Raw genomic sequence first — 24,986 nt, forward strand, 5'->3', positions numbered from 1 at the left:
CAATTTTTTTATGTATTTTCTGATTCTTTGGTTTCACCTTTGAAATAAGAGCCAACAAATTTAATTTCGAAAAAGCTTTCAATTTTAGTTTTGAATTCCCCTTTAATTTCATTTCATTTTAAAATTTAAAGCTTTCAGATGGTTTCACGTTTGGAATGAATAATGGATGGAGAATTGAATTTCTGAAAGCTTTCAATCTTAATTGACGAGGGAGAATGTTTAGAAGATTTGTAATTTGAAGTGAGCCTCTTCTAACCTCACGGAACAGAGTGGACACATCTCGTTTCGTTCTTATAGAAATTAGGGACAGCCCGGTCGAGTTAATGTATACCATGATTATTATAGATTCTAAATTAGAAAAAGAAAAGGGTAGACACGTTTCCAAGTCATTTCCAATTTGTGATTTTTGATTTGAATTCTACCATGATTATTAATATATATTCTGATTTAGAAAAAACGGAGTGTCAACCCATTTTAAGTCATTTTCGATTTGTGATTTTTGAAAAATTATTCTCTGTGCCCATCCTTTTGCCCTTCTCATTTAAAAAGGAATTATCATATACAAAGGGATTTAATGCAACAGATTTGGAAAAGTTATTCCATTTTCTTGTTAAATGAAATTTCTGGCTATGTAATTTTTATTTTTTTTAAATAAAAGCATGATATCAAATTAAGTTATTCTATTTTCTTGTTAAATGAAATTTCTGGTCATGTTTTTCCTTTTTTGTTTTTTCAAATAATAACATGGTATAAAATTATATTGAGGTTAAGAGTTATTTCGTTATTTTTGTTTTTAATTACATTTAATATGAAGAATTAGAATTAATGTAAAAATTTATTTAAAATTTTTTATTTATTTTTAAATAAGGAGTATAGTTTAAAATTGTATTTAGATTAATGAGATATTTCGTTATTTTTAATTATGTTTAAAATAAGGAATGATAATTAATGGATATATTTCATGAATACCTATAATAATTATGTTATATCTTCTAATATTTTATTAGAAATAAATATTCAATTGGGATTATCTTACACGCTTCACTAGAACTATTTTGAAAAAGCACCCTTGTGCTAATATAGTTGTGGATTATTTCTTGGAAGCTCATAGACAACCAATTTCTACTCTTTTTTTTTAATTTCTTATTATAAATAATCAATAAATAATTTACTTAGTATTTAAGGAAACTGATTAAAGTAAGTAAAGGTGTAGATTTAATTATATTAGATATGGACACCTCTTTCTCACACACGTATCATTTTCATTCTTTTTTCTTTTTCCTTTTTTAATTGAGAAATGCATTTATTTTGACAAATGGAATGGTTATGTTTAATATATTTCTTTATAAAAATTATTATTATATAAATTATGAATTTAAATAAATGTAATGATAATGTTTTTAGCAAAATTTATAATATTATATTTTGTAAAATCGGATGGATTTTATATTTTACATCTAGATTAATTTCATATTTTTTATATTTTAAAATATCTATAAAACAAATCTATATTAAATATGGATGTAGAAAATTGCACACATATATTAATTTTTCCATAATTATATGGATTTTGAATTATTTTTAAATGATATTTTTTAAGAAGAAAGTATAAGATAATTGTTTGTATTGCTGCAATATTTCCATTTAAATGAGGAATAAATACGTAAAAATTGTGGACAAGGAATACAATTGTGAGGCTAATTTCACAAAGAAAATTGATTGTTTTTTATTTTTAAAATAATAAAATTAGAAAAAACCAAACCTTATATGTAAAGAATTGGTGCAACATTTAAAACTATTAACGTAATGAATATTTATATTTTTTACCATGTAAAGCTCACTATGAAGTAAGTCAAAATATAATCTCTCAAGGTAACTATCTAGTAGCTCAAAACATAATTTTTCGTTAAATTTATAAGAGAGACATTCATCATTGAATTTTTACATTAATAATTTTATGGCAAGAAAAATAAAATATAAATTAATATCTCTTTTACAAATTACAAATTTGTTATTTATATAAACACATATATGTATGCTTGCAATTTCACCAATTATGAATATTTGTAACATGTTGTATTAGTTCAATTATGAATATTTGTAACATGTTATATTAGTTTGTCTGGACAAAACATATTGAAGAAAAACATGTTATTATGTTTTATACATTCATAACATTAAAGGGGCCGACCTCCAAGCCTGCCTATACCCCGACCTCTAACATGAAGGTGGGACTAGTGCCAAGGAGAATAGAGGGATTAGAATACCATTAAGAAATTTTTTATTGTTGATTGGGAGAGCCGCCTAGGCATCGTTGTTGAAGGACCAGAGTTCTAAGGCACCTCCTGGTGGTTCAAGATTCCTCATAAGCACCTGAGTGATTCTCCCCAAATGAAATAGGTTCATCAACCAAAAGCTTCCAGTGGTTTCTTTAGCCTCATAGGTAGATCTTGCTCTCAAAAACTAATCACTAGCAAGCCTCCCGGGAGGCATTTCACTATGCAAAGAACTTCATCTCACTTTCAAGAGAAGAGAGCCCATTAGCAACAAGGTTCAACACTATTGTCAAAATGTCTATGGGTATAAGTAAGATATGTTCATATATAGAACTTGTGCATGTGTGAAAGATGTGTAACTATCTATCTAGGAGCATTTCAAAAATGTCTGAAAAAATACAATTGAAGGACAAAGAGAACTCCCCAAGCTTGTTTCATCACAATCTAATCAAAACCATTGTCCTCTACCAGCTGGCACAGAAAGGTATGGCCTCGGAAGCCTTTTTGGAAATAGCCCTGAAATGGCATGAAGAAAATGCAGCATCTCAGTCTCCTAGTGTGCCAAAACAGCAAACAGAGGTGGGGTCCTCTAGCAAAATAATGGAGAAGACTCACCTGCGAAACCTGAGGTGACTAAAGTGTATAAGAAAGGACAAAGGCTTGTGTTTTCTTCTCATGGAGTTAAAGGGGCCAAGCCTTCTTCATCGACAAAGTAGGAACCAACAGCAAAAGAGAAAGACACAGTTGAGCATGAGTTTGAATTAGTTGATTTAGAGGTTGAGGATCAAACTTCAAACATGCGACAAACAATAAAGGATAAGGAATATCAAATCGAGGCACTAACAATCAATTTGGAAAGAGCAAAATATGTCATGTCATTCCTTGAACAGGAAAATAGTTAGCTCAAAGCAAAGGAGCTGATCCTAGAAGGAAAAATCCAAGTTATTCCAGCAAGTTGGAAAAGGCAAGGAGATCATAGAATCAAGCGAGCCTGAAGCATCAAAGGGGAAAGGAAGGAGGAAAATACCAAGAACAAGAGGCCTCAATAAAGCTTTGCAAGAAGAGCAAGAACACATTCTGTTGAATGAAAACCTTGACCTAGAGGATAGGATTACCCTTGAGGTCCATCAAGACAAGGAATATTGGCTCAATAGGGTAAATGAACACTTGGAGAAGCTCCTTGAGAAGGAAAACATGGATAATTAGTTTTTCAGACACATGGCGCGCAGATCCCTATCATGATCATAACTACGCCAAACACGTTGTGTTCAGTGGATCAACGCTATTTGTGCAACTATTAATCTCCATATCCATTTAAATTTTAGGAATGGTGCAACTATTAATCTCCATCTCCATTTCAATTTTAGGAATGATTGAAAAAGGGTTAAAAAATATCCTTTATGTTCTATAAATTCAACATATTAATATAAATTCAATAATATATCATTTCAACATAGTGAGTAGGTAGTTAAAAATGTTAATATATATATATATATATGTTAGGACTAACACCTACATATCTCCTCATAATGAAATGTAGAGAGTTTCTCCACACGACGATTTATATTTTCAAATCATAATATAGATAATGAATAAAATTATTCATTTATAAATTACATTTTTTTTAGTTACAATTTATAATTCTTTTTAAAATTATTTATTTTTCATAATAAATTTAAGGTTTTTGGTTAATGTTGTTTGATGCCTGAAAATTCTCTTGAAAGGTTTCAAACGTCGATTTTCCAAACTGGTTCCTACTGATAGAAATGGTCTTGTGAGCTCATTTCTCCACTTTTTCCACTCTAAAAGAATCGACATGAATGAAAAACAATATAATGATCCAATCCAGGTCAACGATGTGGATGTTGAGGACTGAGTTACAATTTCCATGGTAGATGACATGGAAGTTCATATTTTTAACATACTGATAAGAATTAATTAACATCCAAAAACCTAAAAATCTAGAAGAATTAGATATGACTGCAGGAAGGATAAAATATAAACCAAGATTTGGATATGACCTAGCAAGCCAAGGTGTCTGGCTTGCAAATGTGGTGCAATATCATGATGAGACATGGGTGTAAGACTACTATGTGTCAGTTGTATGAATGTTGATTTGGCATAAAATGGTACATCTTTTGAGTTCCATAACATTATTCCTAGAGCTTATAATGAGATGACAAAGCTCTCGATGAGCAGAAGATGATAATGACCTCCGATTGGGTGTGTTACGTTGTGTATGCTTTGAAACCTTGAAATCTTTGGCATTATGAAATAACAACCCATATTTGTTGGGATTTGGCCATGAACCACTTGGTGAAAATATATTATATTGTTGAGATATGAATAGACAATATGTGAGTCATATTAAATTAAGGTCATCACAAATCAACGGGGTTACCCTATACAATGATTGTCCTACCCATGGGAGTTATCTTCCTTCTCTTATTCTATCATAGGATCAATCATTCCATAATGTATGTAGAACAATCTATTTGTGCACACAATAATAACAATATATGAATGATTTTCTTCAACTAAATAATTCATAATATAATTTGAGTTTGTGATTCTGAGCACAAACACAAATTGTCCACTCACAATAATGCTTCTTAAAGTGTAGGCTTCCTTTCAACTATACTATGTTACCAAACAACATTTTTTCTATGAAAGCATAAACTCATTCTTATAATAACCAAATTGGCTTGTTACAACTGGATAAATTAATTTGTATTGTAATTCATTCATTTGAGTAAATTTACGTCTTCTCAATTTATTAAAAACCAAACTTCTAATCTTAGTTTTGAATTTACTTTATAACGAAAACTCAAGCCATGAAAGTTAATATAAGTTGATGTTTGTGAGACCTTTGTAATGTAAGTTGTATTGTAATTTAATTCATTTGAGTAAATTAAAAAACCATCTTCTCCCCTCGATCAGGGTATGAGCTGGCGAATAGATCCATTAAGGTTGTCATAATGAAAAGCACAAGAAGGGATGGTTCCACTACCTCCCAAATGTTTGACACGTAGGGCGTGGTGGCCATCGACGCGCTTAAGGCAAGTAAGAGGAGGGAAGGTGGCCTTTGCATGCAATTGAGTTTACTGACTGTAAAGGGAAAGAATAATTTGGAGGGTGTAATCACAGAGGTGACGACAATGAAAGAGGAGTGGCAGCTTCAGGAAAGAGATGAGATGCGATGTCTTCAAACATAGATAATCGGGTATGTTAACTGGCTCATCCTACATTCTGTTATGCTTCCCTACATTTGTTCTAGTAACTGGGGCTTTCATGGGGTCACGAGGTTTGTGTGGGTGAGTAACTCAGGCAGAGGAATTAACCTAAAGGAGGTGGTCTGTGGGAAAAATCCCAATTCCAGGGGCTCTGCTCGGTTGTCTCTTAAGTTTGGCATTCTGTTATATCGCATGGGGATTATAGGGATAGGATGGGAGGGAGTATGCCTGAGTGAATTGTTTTCTATTGTATGCCTGGCAAACCCAGGAGTTAAAGGTAAGGAAGTGGCAATTATCGTTGCGATCGGACCACTCCAATTCCTAAAATGCTCTAACGCCAAGCCCCTAAGGAGCGTTAGGTGAGGGAAGACTGTCGCAAGTCGGGGTCTTCTTTAATGGGGGAATTGGCATGCAGAGAATGCTGGTCGGGCTAGCTTAAGCTAGTTGTTGGGAAGTCGGGTGGTGAATAAGCTAGGGGCATGATGCCTTGTGGGTGTTTGGGTTCAGATGTCAGGTCGCGGGGAGGATCTGAGTCATGCTAAGCAAAGGCTAAGTCAAGGGGAATGGGGGCAGAGGCAGTCAACAAGGGGAAATGGAGATGAGGGGCACGGTTCCTTCAGGCTTGACCTTTAGGTTACAAGTGTGGTGGGTGTCCATGCACCTTGCCTCAAAGACCATGGTCACAGTGCAAGCAAGGCAGGGGTTATGCAGGGGCATCTCGAGAGTCTCAGGTGGAGGTCCCTTATGCTCGATGGTTATGCGCATAAATCCTAGGTGACAGATTTGTTGCATTGTCAGAACCGTGGGATGAAGGCAATTCAGAAATTAACATTTTAGAAATTATGGTTTCTTTCTCCCACAACAGGTTAGCCGGGAGGTAACTTTCCTTATCCAAGAAAATCACAGAGGTTTATTTCATACCAATGTTTGAAGGTGCCCAGAAGGTACAGGGGTATTGTGGTTATGGTTCGAGCAGTGATTACCAAGGGTCGCAGGGGTAGCATGCCCATATCACAATCCATACTTAACACTTTCCATATTTCCCATTGTCGCTTTCATGGTTGTTGTCACCTATCACAAAAAGGTTCAAGCATCATAATCCCATGAGAAGGAATTATAAGGTGAAGGTCAATTTAACTAAATAAAAAAAAGGGGAGGAAGAGAAAGATGCAAATTAAAACGAAAATAAAATAAAATAAAAAGCCAAGGCAAAGCTTGAATAATTGCCGCCTCATAATGAGGCCATTACCCTAAGTCTTATGCGAGGAAATGCATCACTTATAAAAGGACTAAATGAAATTATTTGAAGTTTTATCTAATGAAACTCATATGGATAAAAAAGGACTCAATGAAATGAAGTTTGAAAAAAAGCCAAATAAAGTGGTCGTAAGAAATAGTGCCAAGCAAAAGGGTATATCAAAGCATATGTGCTCCTCCATTTTCAAACATGCTCATGTTAATGAATATCTTAAATAATCTCGCTTGATTGTGTAATGCAACTTATGAAGTCACATGCCAAACCATACTATATATCACTACACCTACAAATATGTAACCATAGATATTTTTATCATAAGCTACCATACAATAACGACTCTTAAGTATAAACAAAATATATATCGAAAAAAATATGACAGCTTAAATATATTTTCACATCCTCGACCCTAGAATATTCATTTATTTCTTTACATATGAATTATAGTTTATAGTTTATGTTCATATTCCATAGATTTTACATGTGAGAATCAACCCATTAAATAAACATGTACTTGTTATTTAACCTCTTTAACCTTTATTGAAACTGTGCATATACGGAAACTGTGCATATACGGAAGATGTGCGCATATACGGAAACTGGGCATATATGGAAGATATGCGCGTGTCTTCTGTGTATGCATAGTTTCCATATATGCGCAAATTCTGCATATACGGAAGACACACGCACATCTTCCGTATATGCATAATTTTCGTATATGAGAAGTTTCTATAACATAAATGAAGATGTGTACAAATTCCATATACAGAAATTGCGCATATACGGAAACTGTGCATATAGGGAAGATGTGCGCATATAGGGAAACTTGGCATATACAGAAGACATGCCCATGTCTTCCGTATATCCCTAACTTTCCTGTATGTGCATACCTTCTGTATATGCACGTCGTTCGTGTATCTGCATCGCAGATGCGCAAATTCCATATACAGAAATTGGGCATATACGGAAATTGTGCATATACGGAAGACACGCGCATAGCTTCTGTATATGCACAGTTTCCGTACATGCGCAATTTCTGTATATTGAATTTGCGCGTATACAATGCAGATACACGAACGACGTGCATAATCGAAAGGCATACACATATCTTCCGTATATGCCCAGTTTCCGTATATGCGCACATCTTCCGTATATGTCCAGTTTCCGTATATGCGCACATCTTCCGTATATGCCCAGTTTCCGTATATGCACACATCTTCTGTATATGCACACATCTTCTGTATGCGCACATCTTCCGTATATGCCCACATCTTCCGTATATGCCCAGTTTCCGGATATGCACACATCTTCCGTATATGCCAAGTTTCCGTATATGCGCACATCTTCCGTATATGCCCAGTTTCCGTATATGCGCACATCTTCCGTATATGCCCAATTTCCCAGTTTCCGTATATGCACACATCTTCCGTATATGCCCAGTTTTCGTATATGCGCACATCTTCCGTATATGCCCAGTTTCCGTATATGCGCACATCTTCCGTATATGCCCAATTTCCGTATATGCACACAACTTCCGTATATGCCCAGTTTCCGTATATGCGCACATCTTCCGTATATGCACAGTTTCCGTATATGCACACATCTTCCGTATATGCACACATCTTTCGTATATGCCCAGTTTCCGTATATGCGTACATCTTCCGTATATGCCCAGTTTCCGTATATGCGCACATCTTCCGTATATGCCCACATCTTCCGTATATGCCCAGTTTCCGTATATGCGCACATCTTCCGTATATGCCGAGTTTCCATATATGCGCACATCTTCCGTATATGCACAGTTTCCGTATATGCGCACATCTTCCGTATATGCCCAGTTTCCGTATATGCGCACATCTTCCGTATATGCCCAGTTTCTGTATATGCACACATCTTCTGTATATGCCTAATTTCCGTATATGCGCACATCTTCCGTATATGCCCAGTTTCCGTATATGCGCACATCTTCCGTATATGCCCAGTTTTCGTATATGCACACATCTTCTGTATATGCCCAGTTTCCGTATATGCACACATCTTCCGTATATGTGCACATCTTCCGTATATGCCCAGTTTCCGTATATGCGCACATCTTCCGTATATGCCTAGTTTCCGTATATGCGCACATCTTCCGTATATGCGCACATCTTCCGTATATGCCCAGTTTCCGTATATGCACACATCTTCTGTATATGCATAATTTCCGTATATGCACACATCTTCCGTATATGCCCAGTTTCCGTATATGCGCACATCTTCCGTATATGCCCAGTTTCCGTATATGCGCACATCTTCCGTATATGCCCAGTTTCCGTATATGCGCACATCTTCCGTATATGCCCAGTTTACGTATATGCGCACATCTTCCGTATATGCCCAGTTTCCGTATATGCGCACATCTTCCGTATATGCCCAGTTTCCGTATATGCACACATCTTCCGTATATGCCCAGTTTCCGTATATGCCCAATTTCCGTATATGCGCACATCTTCCGTATATGCCTAGTTTCCGTATATGCGCACATCTTCCGTATATGCCCAGTTTCCGTATATGTGCACATCTTCCGTATATGCCCAGTTTTCGTATATGCGCACATCTTCCGAATATGCCCAGTTTCCATATATGCACACATCTTCCGTATATGCCCAGTTTCCCAGTTTCCGTATATGCCCAGTTTCCGTATATGCGCACATCTTCCGTATATGCACAGTTTCCGTATATGCGCACATCTTCCGTATATGCCCAGTTTCCGTATATGCGCACATCTTCCGTATATCCCCAGTTTCCGTATATGCGCACATCTTCCGTATATGCACAGTTTCCGTATATGCACACATCTTCCGTATATGCCCAGTTTCCGTATATGCCCACATCTTCTGTATATGCCCAGTTTCCGAATATTCGCACATCTTCCGTATATGCCCAGTTTCCGTATATGCGCACATCTTCCGTATATGCGCACATCTTCCGTATATGCCCAGTTTCCGTATATGCACACATCTTCCGTATATGCGCACATCTTCCGTATATGCCCAGTTTCCGTATATGCGCACATCTTCCGTATATGCCCAGTTTCCGTATATGCACACATCTTCCGTATATGCCCAGTTTCCGTATATGCACACATCTTCCGTATATGCCCAGTTTCCGTATATGCGAACATCTTCCGTATATGCCCAGTTTCCGTATGTGCACACATCTTCCGTATATGCCCAGTTTCCGTATATGCGCACATCTTCCGTATATGCACAGTTTCCGTATATGCGCACATCTTCCGTATATGCCCAGTTTCCGTATATGCGCACATCTTCCGTATATGCCCAATTTCCGTATATACGCACATCTTCCATCTTCCATTTATGCACAATTTCCGTATATGCGCACATCTTCCGTATATGCCAAGTTTCCGTATATGCACACATCTTCCGTATATGCCCAGTTTCCGTATATGCACACATCTTCCGTATATGCCCAGTTTCCGTATATGCGCACATCTTCCGTATATGCCCAATTTCCGTATATGCCTAGTTTCCGTATATGCGCACATCTTCCGTATATGCCCAGTTTCTGTATATGCGCACATCTTCCGTATATGCCCAGTTTCCGTATATGCGCACATCTTCCGTATATGCCCAGTTTCCGTATATGCGCACATCTTCCGTATATGCCCAGTTTCCGTATATGCACACATCTTCCGTATATGCCCAGTTTCCCAGTTTCCGTATATGCGCACATCTTCCGTATATGCCCAGTTTCCGTATATGCGCACATCTTCCGTATATGCCCAGTTTCCGTATATGCACACATCTTCCGTATATGCCCAGTTTCCGTATATGCGCACATCTTCCGTATATGCCCAGTTTCCGAATATGCGCACATCTTCCGTATATGCACAGTTTCCGTATATGCGCACATCTTCCGTATATGCACAGTTTCCGTATATGCGCACATCTTCCGTATATGCCCAGTTTCTGTATATGCGCACATCTTCCGTATATGCCCAGTTTCCGTATATGCACACATCTTCCGTATATGCGCACATCTTCCGTATATGCCCAGTTTCCGTATATGCGCACATCTTCCGTATATGCCCAGTTTCCGTATATGCACACATCTTCCGTATATGCACACATCTTCCGTATATGCCCAGTTTCCGTATATGCACACATCTTCCGTATATGCACAGTTTCCGTATATGCGCATATACGGAAACTGAGCATATACGGAAGATGTGCGCATATACGGAAACTGGGCATATACGGAAGATGTGCGCATATACGGAAACTGGGCATATACGGAAGCTGTGCGCATATACGGAAACTGGCCATATACGGAAGATGTGCTCATATACGGAAACTGGGCATATACGGAAAAAAACCAGAAACCCAAAAATCACAAGTACTAACCTGTTTTCAAGTGAGATTGCACTTTTTGGGCTAAAAGGTGCGCTCTAGACTTTAGTTCCCACTTTTTGGGCTAAAAAGTGCAATTTTTGCTCCTTGATTCTCATTCAGAGAATCTCGGAAAAAATTGTCGTCTCTGTCGCAGCTAGTTCCTTTGACCTGCGGAAAAGAGCAGAAAGCTTGTGAAACTAAAAATTTTAACATATATAAAATTAAAAAGCTAGGAAACATTACGAGACTTAAAAAAGATGAAACTCTAAGCTGAAAACTGAAGGTCACCAAGGTTTCTGGATCTAAAGTATAATTCCAGTGGAGTCACCAATTTTGTTGTAGTGTTTTCTTCTCAAACATGTACAAAAAGAACCCACTTAAGATTGTGGATGACAAACAATCTCAACAACATAAATGGTTGCTAAACATTATAGATCTCCAGCAACTCATAGAAGCAAATCCTACCAAAATTCGGATCTATGCCACAATCATAGTTAAACAACAGAAATAAATAGTAATAACTCCAATCATCCAATAGAAACCAGATATACAAAGAATAAACAAAATATCCAACTTATATCCATTCGATCCTCACACCTATTCGGTTCCTCTCCCACCTGCGTCAATTCTCCTTCCACTTGCGTTCTAGGAGTTCCCTGTTCGGCGTCAGCATGAGCACTCGGGAAGTAGCCACGTGTCCCCATTGGAACAACGCCAGCCTGCTCGTCGATTCATTTCCTCTATTACGTCCTGTATGCATTGTTTCTCCACCGTGGCGGTCAAACGGATTCCAAATCCCTTTAGAACGCAGCTTAATTTCCTGTCGATTCTGCTTCTTTCCATCGGACGCAATCTCAGCCGTTCGATCTGGGCTCCTCCAAATCCAACCTCATACGCACATCGAGCGTGGTTGACTTGCTCGACCGATAACGCGTGATCACGGCAGTTTTTCTCTCACCTCCGCTGCCACACGTCGATTGCTGAGTGTGATCGCTTCGCTTCCTCCAAAACCTCTTACCGCTCAAGGGCGTCCTAGGGAAACCGTCGGTTTTCCAAAGTGCGGGTCCCACCTTTGTACTTTAGTGCCTTTACCTTTTTTCACCTGCGATCCTTCGGTCCCTCCATGCGACCGGGTGCTCGGCTTTTCCCATTTTAGACCTTTTCACCCAATCGAAAATCAGCTCCTTTTCACGTTCTGGTGCTCCTAGGGGCTACATCGACCTCCTGCACAGTCTCCATGGGCCTCAGTCAGCGCGCTTTGATCGGGATCCTCGTCGTTCCACGCCGACTGCCATGGCCACTAGTTTAGGGTGTTTTCGATTGCTGTTTTGGATTTCATTAGAGATTTGTTCAACCTGATTTAGTCATGGTTCTTTGACAGTCATTTATGGATCTGATTCGAACCATATAGGATGGAAAAACCTTTCCAAAAATGTGTACCTTTACTCAAATTGGTAAGAAGACCATAGAAACACCTAGTGGAGTTACTGGAACCTTGTTGAAATACAAGTACTCTAGTTACATTGCAAAGGTCTCACAAACATCAACTTATATTAATTTTCATGGCTTGAGTTTTGGCTATAAATGAAATTCAAAACTAAACTTAGAAATTTGGTGTTTAATAAATTGAGAAGATAGTTTTTTTTTTTTGTTAAGCTTAGCAGATCCTTCTTGTTCATTATAAAATAAGTAAGCAAGTTACTTTCACATATCCTGGTTAGGTGGTCTCAACTTGCCTAACTAGAAACCACGTTTGTTGACCACCTAATCGTAGTTTAAGTTTTCTAGTAGCAAAAAATACTTATTCTATCTATCCAAGCTATATAAACTTGATAGACATGTCCACAACCATATTCTAGTTGTCTTTACATAAATATCACTGTAAACTGTAAATTAAAAGCCATCCGCATGAAAACAAATAAAAAAAGGGACTAAGAGTCAACATTCTATTCCTCCTATTTAGTGGAAGCCAAAGCCATCGGGGCCAGTTCTTTCACGTTGGAGCCTGGAATCTCAGTTAGCACGAACAGGCATGGGAAATGTTTCTCTATATGATCTAGGTGGCCATCCTACTTCTGCAATTGAAATTGCAGTTTTTGAAAGTCCTATTTATAATTTGGAAAGTCCTTGACATCAATCATCTAGATTTGCTCCATGGCCTTGCCCAGAAGGCATTTCATGAGCCAATACAGATAAATGGACTATTTGTATTTTTCCTCTTGACCTTTGGTGTGTCCCGGGTTCGAAATCAGGATCTTCCAATCCTTTGTGTCTATTGGCTCCACACTCGCTTTATTTATAATTTCCTCCCATTCGGCTATGAGCCATTTGATTTCCCCTCTGGTGTCCCCTGCATACACAACCACCGCTTCCTGGATCATGTTGGCCACAAGCTTCCTGCCCCGACGTTTGCCCACAGTGCTCGACTCAACCTTGGCCTCGCTCCCTCGCAGTCTCTTCCTGCAACCCTTGGTAATCACTGCTCGAACCATAGCCACAATACCCTTGTACCTTCCGGGCACCTTCAAACATTGGTCTGAAATAAACCTCTATGCTTTTCTTGGATAAGGAAAGTTACCTCCCGGCTGACCTGTTGTGGGAGCAAGAAACCATAATTTCTAAAATGTTAATTTCTGAATTGCCTTCATCCCATGGTTCTGAAAATGCAACAAATATGTCACCCAGGATTTATGCGCATAACCCCCTAGCGTAAGGGACCTCCACCCGAGACTCTCGAGACACCCCTGCCTCGCTCGCGCTGTGACCGTGGTCTTCGAGGCGAGGTGCATGGCCACCCACCAAACTTATAACCTAGAGGTCAAGCCTAAAGGAACCACACCCCTCATCTCCATTGCCCCTTGTTGATTGCCTCTGCCCCCATTCCCCTTGACTTAGCCTCTACTTAGCATGACTCAGATCCTCCCCGCGACTTGACATCTGAACCCAAACACCCACAAGGCATCATGCCCCTAGCTTACTCACCACCCGGCTTCCCAGCGACTAGCTTAAGCTAGCCCGAGCAACATTCTCCGCAAGCCAATCCCCCATTAATGAAGACCCTGACTCGCGACAGTCTTCCCTCACCTAACGCTCCTTAGGGGCTTGGCGTTAGAGCATTTTAGGAATTGGAGTGGTCTGACCGCAACGATAATTGCCACTTCCTTACCTTTAACTCCCAGGTTTGCCAGGCATACAATAAACAACAATTCACTCAGGCACACTCCCTCACATCCTATCCCTATAATCCCCATGCGAGATAACAGAATGCCAAAATTAAGAGACAACCAAGCAGGCCCCCTGGAATTGGGATTTTTTCCACAGACCACCTCCTCCAGGCTAATTCCCCCGCCCCAGTTACTCACCCACACAAACCTCGTGCCCCCATGAAAGCCCCAGTTACTAGAACAAATGTAGGGAAGCATAACAGAATGTAGGATGAGCCAGTTAACATACCCGATTATCTATGTTTGAAGACATCGCATCTCATCTCTTTCCCGAAGTTGCCGCTCCTCTTTCATCATCGTCACCTCTGTGATTACACCCTCCAAATTATTCTCTCCCTTTACGGTCAGTAAACTCAATTGCATGCAAAGGCCACCTTCCCTCCTCTTACTTGCCTTAAGCGTGTCGATGGCCACCACACCCTACATGTCAAACATTTGGGAGGTAGTGGAACCATCCCTTCTTGTGCTTTTCATTATCACAACCTTAATGGATCTATTCGCCAGCTCACACCCTGATCGAGGGGAGAAGATGGTTTTTTAATTTACTCAAATGAATTAAATTACAATACAACTTACATTACAATGGTCTCACAAACATCAACTTATATTAACTTTCATGGCTTGAGTTTTCGTTATAAAGTAAATTTAAAACTAAGATTAGAAGTTTGGTTTTTAATAAATTGAGAAGACGTAAATTTACTCAAATGAATGAATTATAATACAAATTAATTTATCCAGTTGTAACAAGCCAATTTGGTTATTATAAGAATGAGTTTATGCTTTCATAGAAAAAATGTTATTTGGTAACATAGTATAGTTGAAAGGAGGCCTACACTTTAAGAAGCATTATTGTGAGTGGATAATTTGTGTTTGTGCTCAGAATCACAAACTCAAATTATATTATGAATTATTTAGTTGAAGCAAATCATTCATATATAGTTATTATTGTGTGCACAAATAGATTGTTCTACATACATTATGGAATGATTGAACCTATGACAGAATAAGAGAAGGAAGATAACTCCCGTCAGTAGGACAATCGTTGTAGAGGGTAACCCCGTTGATTTTTGATGACCTTAATTTAATATGAGTCACATATTGTCTATTCATATCTCAACAATATAATATATTTTCACCAAGTGGTTTGTGGCCAAATCCCAACAAATATGGGTTGTTATTTCATAATGCCAAAGATTTCAAGGTTTCAAAGCATACACAACGTAACGCACCCAATCGGAGGTCATTATCATCTTCTGCTCATCGAGAGCTTTCTCATCTCGTTATAAGCTCTAGGAACAATGTTGTGGAACTCATAAGATGTACCATTTTATGCCACATCAACATTCATACAATTGACACATAGTAGTTTCACACCCATGTCTCATCATGATATTGCACCACATTTTCAAGCTAGACACCTTGGCTTGCTAGGTCATATCCAAATCTTGGTTTATATTTTATCCTTCCCGCAGTCATATCTAATTCTTCTAGATTTTTATGTTTTTGGATGTTAATGTATTCTTATCAGTATGTTAAAAATATGAACTTCCATGTCATCTACCATGGAAATTGTAACTCAATCCTCAACATCCACATCGTTGACCTGGATTGGATCATTATATTGTTTTTCATTCATGTCGATTCTTTTAGAGTGGAAAAAGTGGAGAAATCAGCTCACACGACCATTTCTATCAGTAGGAACCAGTTTGGAAAATCGACGTTTGAAACCTTTCGAGAGAATTTTCAGGCATCAAACAACGTTAACCAAAAACCTTAAATTTATTATGAAAAATAAATAATTTTAAAAAGAATTATAAATTGTAACTAAAAAAAATGTAATTTATAAATGAATAATTTTATTCATTATCTATATTATGATTTGAAAATATAAATCGTTGTGTGGAGTAACTCTCTACATTTCATTATGAGGAGATATGTAGGTGTTAGGCCTAACATAAACAAAAATATTAACATTTTTAACTACCTACTCACTATGTTGAAATGATATATTATTGAATTTATATTAATATGTTGAATTTATAGAACATAAAGGATATTTTTTAACCCTTTTTCAATCATTCCTAAAATTGAAATGGAGATGGAGATTAATAGTTGCACCATTCCTAAAATTTAAATGGATATGGAGATTAATAGTTGCACAAATAGCGTTGATCCACTGAACACAACGTGTTTGGCATAGTTATGATCATGATAGGGATCTACGCGCCATGTGTCTGAGCAACTAATTATCCATGTTTCCCTTCTCAAGGAGCTTCTCCAAGTGTTCATTTACCCTATTGAGCCAATATTCCTTGTCTTGATGGACCTTAAGGGTAATCGTGTCCTCTAGGTCAAGGTTTTCATTCAACAAAATGTGTTCTTGCTCTTCTTGCAAAGCTTTATTGAGGCTTCTTGTTCTTGGTCTTTTCCTCTTTCCTTTCCCCTTTGATGCTTCAGGATCACTTGATTTATGATCTCCTTGCCTTTTCCAACTTGTTGGAATAACTTGGCTTTTTCCTTTTCTAGGATCAACTCCTTTGCTTTGAGCTAACTATTTTCCTGTTCAAGGAATGACATGACATATTTTGCTCTTTCCAAATTGATTGTTAGTGCCTTGATTTGATATTCCTTATCCTTGATTGTGTGTCACATGTTTGAAGTTTGATCCTCAGCCTCTAAATCAACCAATTCAAATTCATGCTCAACTATGTCTTTCTCTTTTGCTGCTGGTTCCTACTTTGTCGATGAAGAAGGCTTGGTCCCTTTATCTCCATGAGAAGAAAACACAAGCCTCTGTCCTTTCTTATACACTTTAGTCACCTCAGGTTTGGGTAGTTGATTCTTCTCCATTATTTTGCTAGAGGACCCGACCTCTGTTTGTTGTTTTGGCACACTAGGAGACTGAGATGCTGCATTTTCTTCATGCCATTTCAGGGCTGTTTCCAAAAAGGCTTCCCAAGCCATACCTTTCTGTGCCAGCTGGTAAAGGACAATGGTTTTGATTAGATTGTGATGAAACAAGCTTGGGGAGTTCTCTTTGTCCTTCAATTGTATTTTTTCAGACATTTTTGAAATGCTCCTGGATAGATAGTTACACATCTTTCGTACATGCACAAGTTCTATATATGAACATATCTTACGTATACCCATAGACATTTTGACAATAGTGTTGAACCTTGTTGCTAATGGGCTCTCTTCTCTTGAAAGTGAGATGAAGTTCTTTGCATAGTGAAATGCCTCCCGGGAGGCTTGCTAGTGATTAGTTTTTGAGAGCAAGATCTGCCTATGAGGCTGAAGAAACCACTGGAAGCTTCTGGTTGATGAACCTATTTCATTTGGGAAGAATCACTCAGGTGCTTATGAGGAATCTTGAACCACCAGGAGGTGCCTTAGAACTCTGGTCCTTCAACAACGATGCCTAGCCGGCTCTCCCAATCAACAATAACAAATTTCTTAATGGTATTCTAATCCCTCTATTCTCCTTGGCACTAGTCCCACCTTCATGTTAGAGGTCGGGGTCTAGGCGGGCTTGGAGGTCGGCCCCTTTAATGTTATGAATGTATAAAACATAATAACATGTTTTTCTTCAATATGTTTTGTCTAGACAAACTAATACAACATGTTACAAATATTCATAATTGAACTAATACAACATGTTACAAATATTCATAATTGGTGAAATAGCAAGCATACATATATGTGTTTATATAAATAACAAATTTGTAATTTGTAAAAGAGATATTAATTTATATTTTATTTTTCTTGCCATAAAATTATTAATGTAAAAATCCAATGATGAATGTTTCTCTTATAAATTTAACGAAAAATTATGTTTTGAGCTACTAGATAGTTACCTTGAGAGATTATATTTTGACTTACTTCATAGTGAGCTTTACATGGTAAAAATATAAATATTCATTATGTTAATAGTTTTAAATGTTGCACCAATTCTTTACATATCAGGTTTGGTTTTTTCTAATTTTATTATTTTAAAAATAAAAAACAATCAATTTTCTTTGTGAAATTAGCCTCACAATTGTATTCCTTGTCCACAATTTTTAAGTATTTATTCCTCATTTAAAGGGAAATATTGCAGCAATACAAACAATTATCTTATACTTTCTTCTTAAAAAATATCATTTAAAAATAATTCAAAATCCATATAATTATGGAAAAACTAATATATATGTGTACAATTTTCTACATCCATATTTAATATAGATTTGTTTTATAGATATTTTAAAATATAAAAAATATGAAATTAATTTAGATGTAAAATATAAAATCCATGCGATTTTACAAAATATAATATTATAAATTTTCTAAAAACATTATCATTACATTTATTTTAATTCATAATTTATATAATAATAATTTTTATAAAGAAATATAATAAACAGAACCATTCCATTTGTCAAAATAAATGTATTTCTCAATTAAAAAGGAAAAAAGAATGAAAATGATATATATGTGTGTTTGTGTGTGCGCGTGCACGCGTGTGTGAGAAAGAGGTGTCCATATCTAATATAATTAAATCTACACCTTTACTTACTTTAATCAGTTGCCTTAAATACTAAGTAAATTATTTATTGATTATTTATAATAAGATATTAAAAAAAGAGTAGAAATTGGTTGTCTATGAGCTTCCAAGAAATAATCCACAACTATATTAGCTCAAGGGTGCTTTTTCAAAATAGTTCTAGTGAAGCATGTAAGATAATCCCAATTGAATATTTATTTCTAATAAAATATTAAAAGATATAACATAATTATTATAGGTATTCATGAAATATATCCATTAATTATCATTCCTTATTCCTTATTTTAAACATAATTAAAAATAACGAAATATCTCATTAATCTAAATACAATTTTAAACTATGCTCCTTATTTAAAAATATATAAAAAACTTTAAATAAATTTTTACATTAATTTTAATTCTTCATATTAAATGTAATTAAAAATAAAAATAACTAAATAACTCTTAACCTCAATATAATTTTATACCATGTTATTATTTGAAAAAAAAAAGAAAAAGAAAAACATGATCAGAAATTTCATTTAAGAAGAAAATAGAATAACTTAATTTTAGACCATGCTTTTATTTGAAAAAAAAAAAAGAATAACATAGCCAGAAATTTCATTTAACAAGAAAATGGAATAACTTTTCCAAATCTGTTGCATTAAATCCCTTTGTATATTATAATTCTTTTTAAATGAGAAGGGCAAAAGGATGGGCACAGAGAATAATTTTTCAAAAATCACAAATTGTAAATGACTTAAAATGTGTTGACACTTTGTTTTTTCCAAATCAGAATATATATTAATAATCATGGTAGACTTCAAATCCGAAATCACAAATTGGAAATCACTTGGAAATATGTCTACCCTTTTCTTTTTCTAATTTAGAATATATATAATAATCATTGTATACATTAACTCGACCCTAATTTCTATACGGAACGATCTTCCTCACGCTGCGGATTAAAATGACGTAGAAGAATGAAACGAGATGTGTCCACTCTTTTCCGTGAGGTTAGAAGATGCTCACTTCAAATTACAAATCTTCTAAACATTCTCCCTCGTCAATTAAGATTGAAAGCTTTCAGAAATTCAATTCTCCATCCATTTATCATTCCAAACGTGAAACCATCTGAAAGCTTTAAATTTTAAAATGAAATGAAATTGAAGGTGAATTCAAAATTAAAAATGAAAGCTTTTTGGAAATTAAATTTGTTGGCTCTTATTTCAAACGTGAAACCAAAGAATCAGAAAATACATAAAAAATTTGCACTGTTATCCCTTGGAAGACCAAAATAATATAAATAATTACTGACTTGATCTGCTTTGTGATTTGTGTGTTAGACGTTATTTTCCAAAGCCTCCACAAAGGCAATGGGAATTGGCTCTAAACAGTGTTTGCGATCGCTTGCTCTAGGCAACGAGGACGTCTTTATCTACAACTAATTCCTACTCAAATTTAATTTATATATAAATCTCATTGTAAATATTACTCCTAATTTATAAATTGAATAACTTTTCAAAATCAATATCTCTCACGCTCAGGATCAAAACGATTTTAAAAAGAAGAAAAAACAAAACTAGATGTGCCCACTGCTAGATGCTAACTTCAAATTGGTGTGGGTATCGACAAAGTAATCCAACAGATCATGGATCGCATAGACATTGCAGTTCGCTGCAGGAAATAATTGGTGCCTCTAAAAGATGTCGTGATGAAAATAAAGCCTATTGTTAAGCAGATCTAGAGAGACCGCCAAACAATAAAGAAGAACAAGAATGATAAGGGTTCCTCTGTCAGTATATGGCTTAAATATTTGGATGCCCTTCTCCAAGAAGCATCATAGGTGGCAGGACGTAGCACAATACCAATCATGTGTAATGTTATAAAACCAGCATGAAGATCTATGATTTGATGACGTTGCACAATACCAATCATGTGCAACTTTATCAAACCAGCAGGAAGATCTATGATTTGATTTTACACATCAAAGAGCATCTCAAATTGTTTCCTTTGGTTGAGTTTGCCCAACTTCCAGAGCTATTAGAGGAACAAACTCAGAACCTCCAACAGGAACTTCAGCAAATTAAGGAAACATTAGAAGCACAACCCTGCAAGCAGTTCCCATGGTGGTCCTGCTCTAACCGACTGTTCAGAGATGAAGCTTTATCGACGAACCTTTTATAGTGGGACAACAGGAAGCCTTTTCATTTCTTGAATATTTGGTTATGGAATATGCGGAGGCTAAGAATATTGGCGTGCTTGGCAAGGGTTGATTTCAGCACCACGTTGGCATCCTCAATAAATAAACTATTGGTAATATCAAGCTGCACAGGATCCTCTGCAACAATGGCGGTATAATCCAAATAACAACCGATGCTCCTCGTCTGAGTCAATCCACAGAGCTTTAGTTTGATTCCAACTCCTCCGAAGCCCATGGCCTTGTTATAACAGTGAATTCCTGTGAGGATATTGGCTTGACCTGTCACTGCAATCCCCACAGTAGCCGAAAAGATGACAACGTCTGTTACAGCGTTGTCGCTGCCCATGAGACTTATGCCCACACCGCTGAATTTCTTCTCGTCGGGGCTTCCGCCGGCAGTAATGCGCTGCCCTAGGAAGGAATTCCGGATGTATGTGTCCTGCCCACCCTGAACTATGATGCCAGACACGCTGAAATGCGAGGTATAGCAATTATCGATGTTCAAATTTTGAATTTGGGCGGGGCGGGTTCACTAGTTCAAATTTCGAACTTAGGCGGGGCGGGTTCACCAGTTCAAATTTCGAATTTGAATTTGAATTGTTCGGTTAACATGGAGTAACATGCATGCTCAGCTCGTCACATCTCAGATGCGCGTCCAGATGCATAGCATAGCATGGTATAGTTTTATGTATTGTACATGGCGGTTATCCATGGTAAGGTTTTACCGGAAAGCGTTTGTCCAGAAATATTCAGGTGTGTCAGCCTGCTTGTACTACAGTCTATGCCCACCGAATGACAGTGATGTAGGGGAGCATTTATAATACTATAGGGTTGGAAATAGGAACTGCCTTTTATGATACCAATTTATTATAACATTCGGTGTCTACTGTGCCTTTTATAATACCAATTACCAAGTCATTATAACCTCTTATAATACCAAGTCATTATCATTATTATAGACTTTTTGTGTCTAAGTGTGCCCCTTCTGTAAGTACAAGTAAATTAATAAATTTTAACCACTTCATTTTCAGTTTTTCATGATAATAGCCAGAGGCTATTCCTATATCACTGAATTGTGGGTAAAACGTTCCTCCAATTTACGATTGCCCGGACTATGGTGTTCGTTGGTACAGATATAATATGAAACGGTGTATGGATTTTATGCCGCTATGGAGAATCGTTTGAATGGAAAAGGCTTTACTTTTTATGCATCATGAAATAGAAAAACGATAGTGGCTCATGACTTGGCAGAGTCGAGACGAAAAGTGAGAGAATCTGCTTGTCTGGGGAGTCGGATTCCACCATAATAATTGGCAAATAATATCATTAATGTCTCATACTTCAATTCTCCGTTCATATTTGTCAAGCTTATACATCGACTATGAAAATTTTCATAGATATCTATGGATCCTTACGATTAAGGGAGGTACTTTGCCTCCTATAAATACGATGGATCTCCCAGAGCACATCATCTTCCCTTCATCCTCTTGTATCCTCTTGTTAGTTGTCCTCCTCATAACCGGAAATGTCTCTAGGGAGTTGTAAACGAAATATGGCTGGGCAATTGGCCACATCATTCGGTACCTGCAAATGGCTGCTTGTTACTTTCAAGTTGTTGCTCTTAGTATTTCCTCTGATCCAATGCAGGCATGTAACCAACTTTCCAGTACATGAAGTCGTTGGTGTAGGATTACCAGAGGAACCCCTTATTGGATTGAGAATAGATCTTGTGCGTACAGATTCACCGCTTTCTCCATTCTCTCCAGGAAATATTACATCCACTGACCGTCTGAAACGAGCGATCAAACGCAGTCAAGACAGACTACAAAAACTGCAGAGATCTGTTGATGAAGTGAAGGCAGTGGAGGCTCCAGTATATGCAGGAAATGGGGAATTTCTCATGAAGATGGCGATTGGTACGCCATCATTATCCTTTTCTGCAATTCTGGACACCGGCAGCGACCTCACATGGACACAGTGCAAGCCCTGCAGTGATTGCTATCGGCAGCCAACTCCAATCTTTGATCCCTCCCTCTCTTCCACTTATAGTAAGGTCCCCTGCTCAAGTTCTCTTTGCCAAGCTCTTCCGATGTATTCTTGCAGTGGTTCAAATTGCGAATACTTGTATACTTATGGTGACCAGTCCTCCACGGAGGGTATCCTTGCTTACGAGAGCTTTACCCTTTCTTCTCAATCCCTTCCCCATATTGCGTTTGGCTGCGGGCAGGACAATGAAGGAGGTGGCTTTACCCAAGGAGGTGGATTAGTAGGCTTCGGCCGAGGTCCTCTGTCCTTCATCTCACAGCTTGGCCAGTCGGTGGGTAACAAGTTTTCTTACTGTCTCGTCTCTGTTACTGATCCACCTTCCAAAACCAGTCCTTTGTTTATAGGCCAGACCGCTAGTTTGAAGGCGAAGACTTTCAGTTCGACTCCCCTGGTTCAAAGCAGATCGACGCCAACTTTCTATTATCTTTCGTTGGAGGGAATCAGCGTTGGTGGCCAATTATTGGACATCCCCGATGGTACTTTTGATCTTCAATTCGATGGGAATGGCGGAGTTATCATAGACTCCGGAACCACTGTCACATATCTGGAAGAGACTGGATATAACGCTGTGAAGGAAGCAGTGATCTCATCAGTTAGTCTCCCGCAGGTTGATGGGTCTAACATTGGACTGGACCTCTGTTTTGACCAACAATCTGCCTATTCAACTTCAAACTTTCCGACAATAACTTTCCACTTCGAAGGAGCAGATTTCAATTTGCCAAAAGAGAACTACATATATACTGATGCCAGTGGCATAGCATGCCTTGCAATGTTACCCAGCAATGGGATGTCAATATTCGGTAACATTCAACAGCAGAACTACCAAATACTTTATGACAACGGGAGGAACGTGCTGTCCTTTGCGCCAACGGTCTGTGATACCCTGTAAGTTGTAAGCAAGAAGATAGGCTATGGTGCTTAGTGTTTGCTAAGGTTATTTCTTTCTTTTCTATACATATCTTGTACTTCTGTAACACTTTGACGCAAAAAGCAACAACATAGGCTATGGTGCTCAGGGTTATGGATTTTTCTGAATCTATATATTTAGTAATTTCCGACTACTGGTGTAACCGTTTGGACGCAACAATATTTACATATTGTGTATTTATAGATACATAAAGAGCGTTGTTATAGCCTATTCAAAATCTTAAACCCGGGATCTGTTTATGTCAATGGAATCGATAAATTGAAGGCTATTACTAGGATAACAAGGTGGACTAAATATTTCTCCTGTAAAATTGGTTATCAGACTAATAGGTGTTTGTCAGAATCAAAATCTAGATATCATATTATATGAATACGGATATATGCTTGAAAATGTTGTTCCCTTCTAAATCATTCGAGGTGATGGCAGCAGTAGTTGTGAGGTCATTGGAGAAGTTAAGCAGCTAATGACTCCACAGGTAATGGTCGAGGAATCTTTATTCAATCTTTTGAAACAGACCCCAATGGGCCAGGCAAATGATGCAAAGTTTCTTTGGCTTCTATGGTGATCTGTCGCATAAGGAAGAAACGGTAATATGACAGGTCAACTGTCAAATCAAATTACTTGTAAATTCAATCAATTTGATCAACAGTAAATATTTGACTAAAATGGTACGATGCGTCCTACGCATATCAGCGGTAAATTCTGGTCTAAGGTGGGTTATTCATTCCCATTCCATAGGGCTTAGCTCGGAGCAATACCATATCGCAGTGAGTTTATATGGTTTATTTTAAGATATAGGTTGAGTGAATATATAATAAAAAGTAAAGGGTTTTTATATAAAAGTTAATAAAAGGACATATATATATTTTGAATATATAATAAAAGTTTTTATATTGGTTTTTATATAG

At 37.2% G+C, this 24,986-nt stretch overlaps 1 pseudogene; it reads left to right on the plus strand.

Moving 5' to 3' along the window:
• The first annotated feature begins 22,591 nt into the window (after positions 1 to 22,591).
• On the plus strand, positions 22,592 to 24,205 carry LOC149263831 (aspartic proteinase nepenthesin-2 pseudogene; annotated as a pseudogene).
• The last annotated feature ends 781 nt before the right edge of the window (positions 24,206 to 24,986 follow it).

The sequence above is a fragment of the Pinus tabuliformis genome, chromosome 6 (assembly GCF_031772625.1).
Source record: "Pinus tabuliformis cultivar Carrire ecotype Pingquan chromosome 6, CPIR1, whole genome shotgun sequence".
NCBI classification, from domain to species: domain Eukaryota; kingdom Viridiplantae; phylum Streptophyta; class Pinopsida; order Pinales; family Pinaceae; genus Pinus; species Pinus tabuliformis.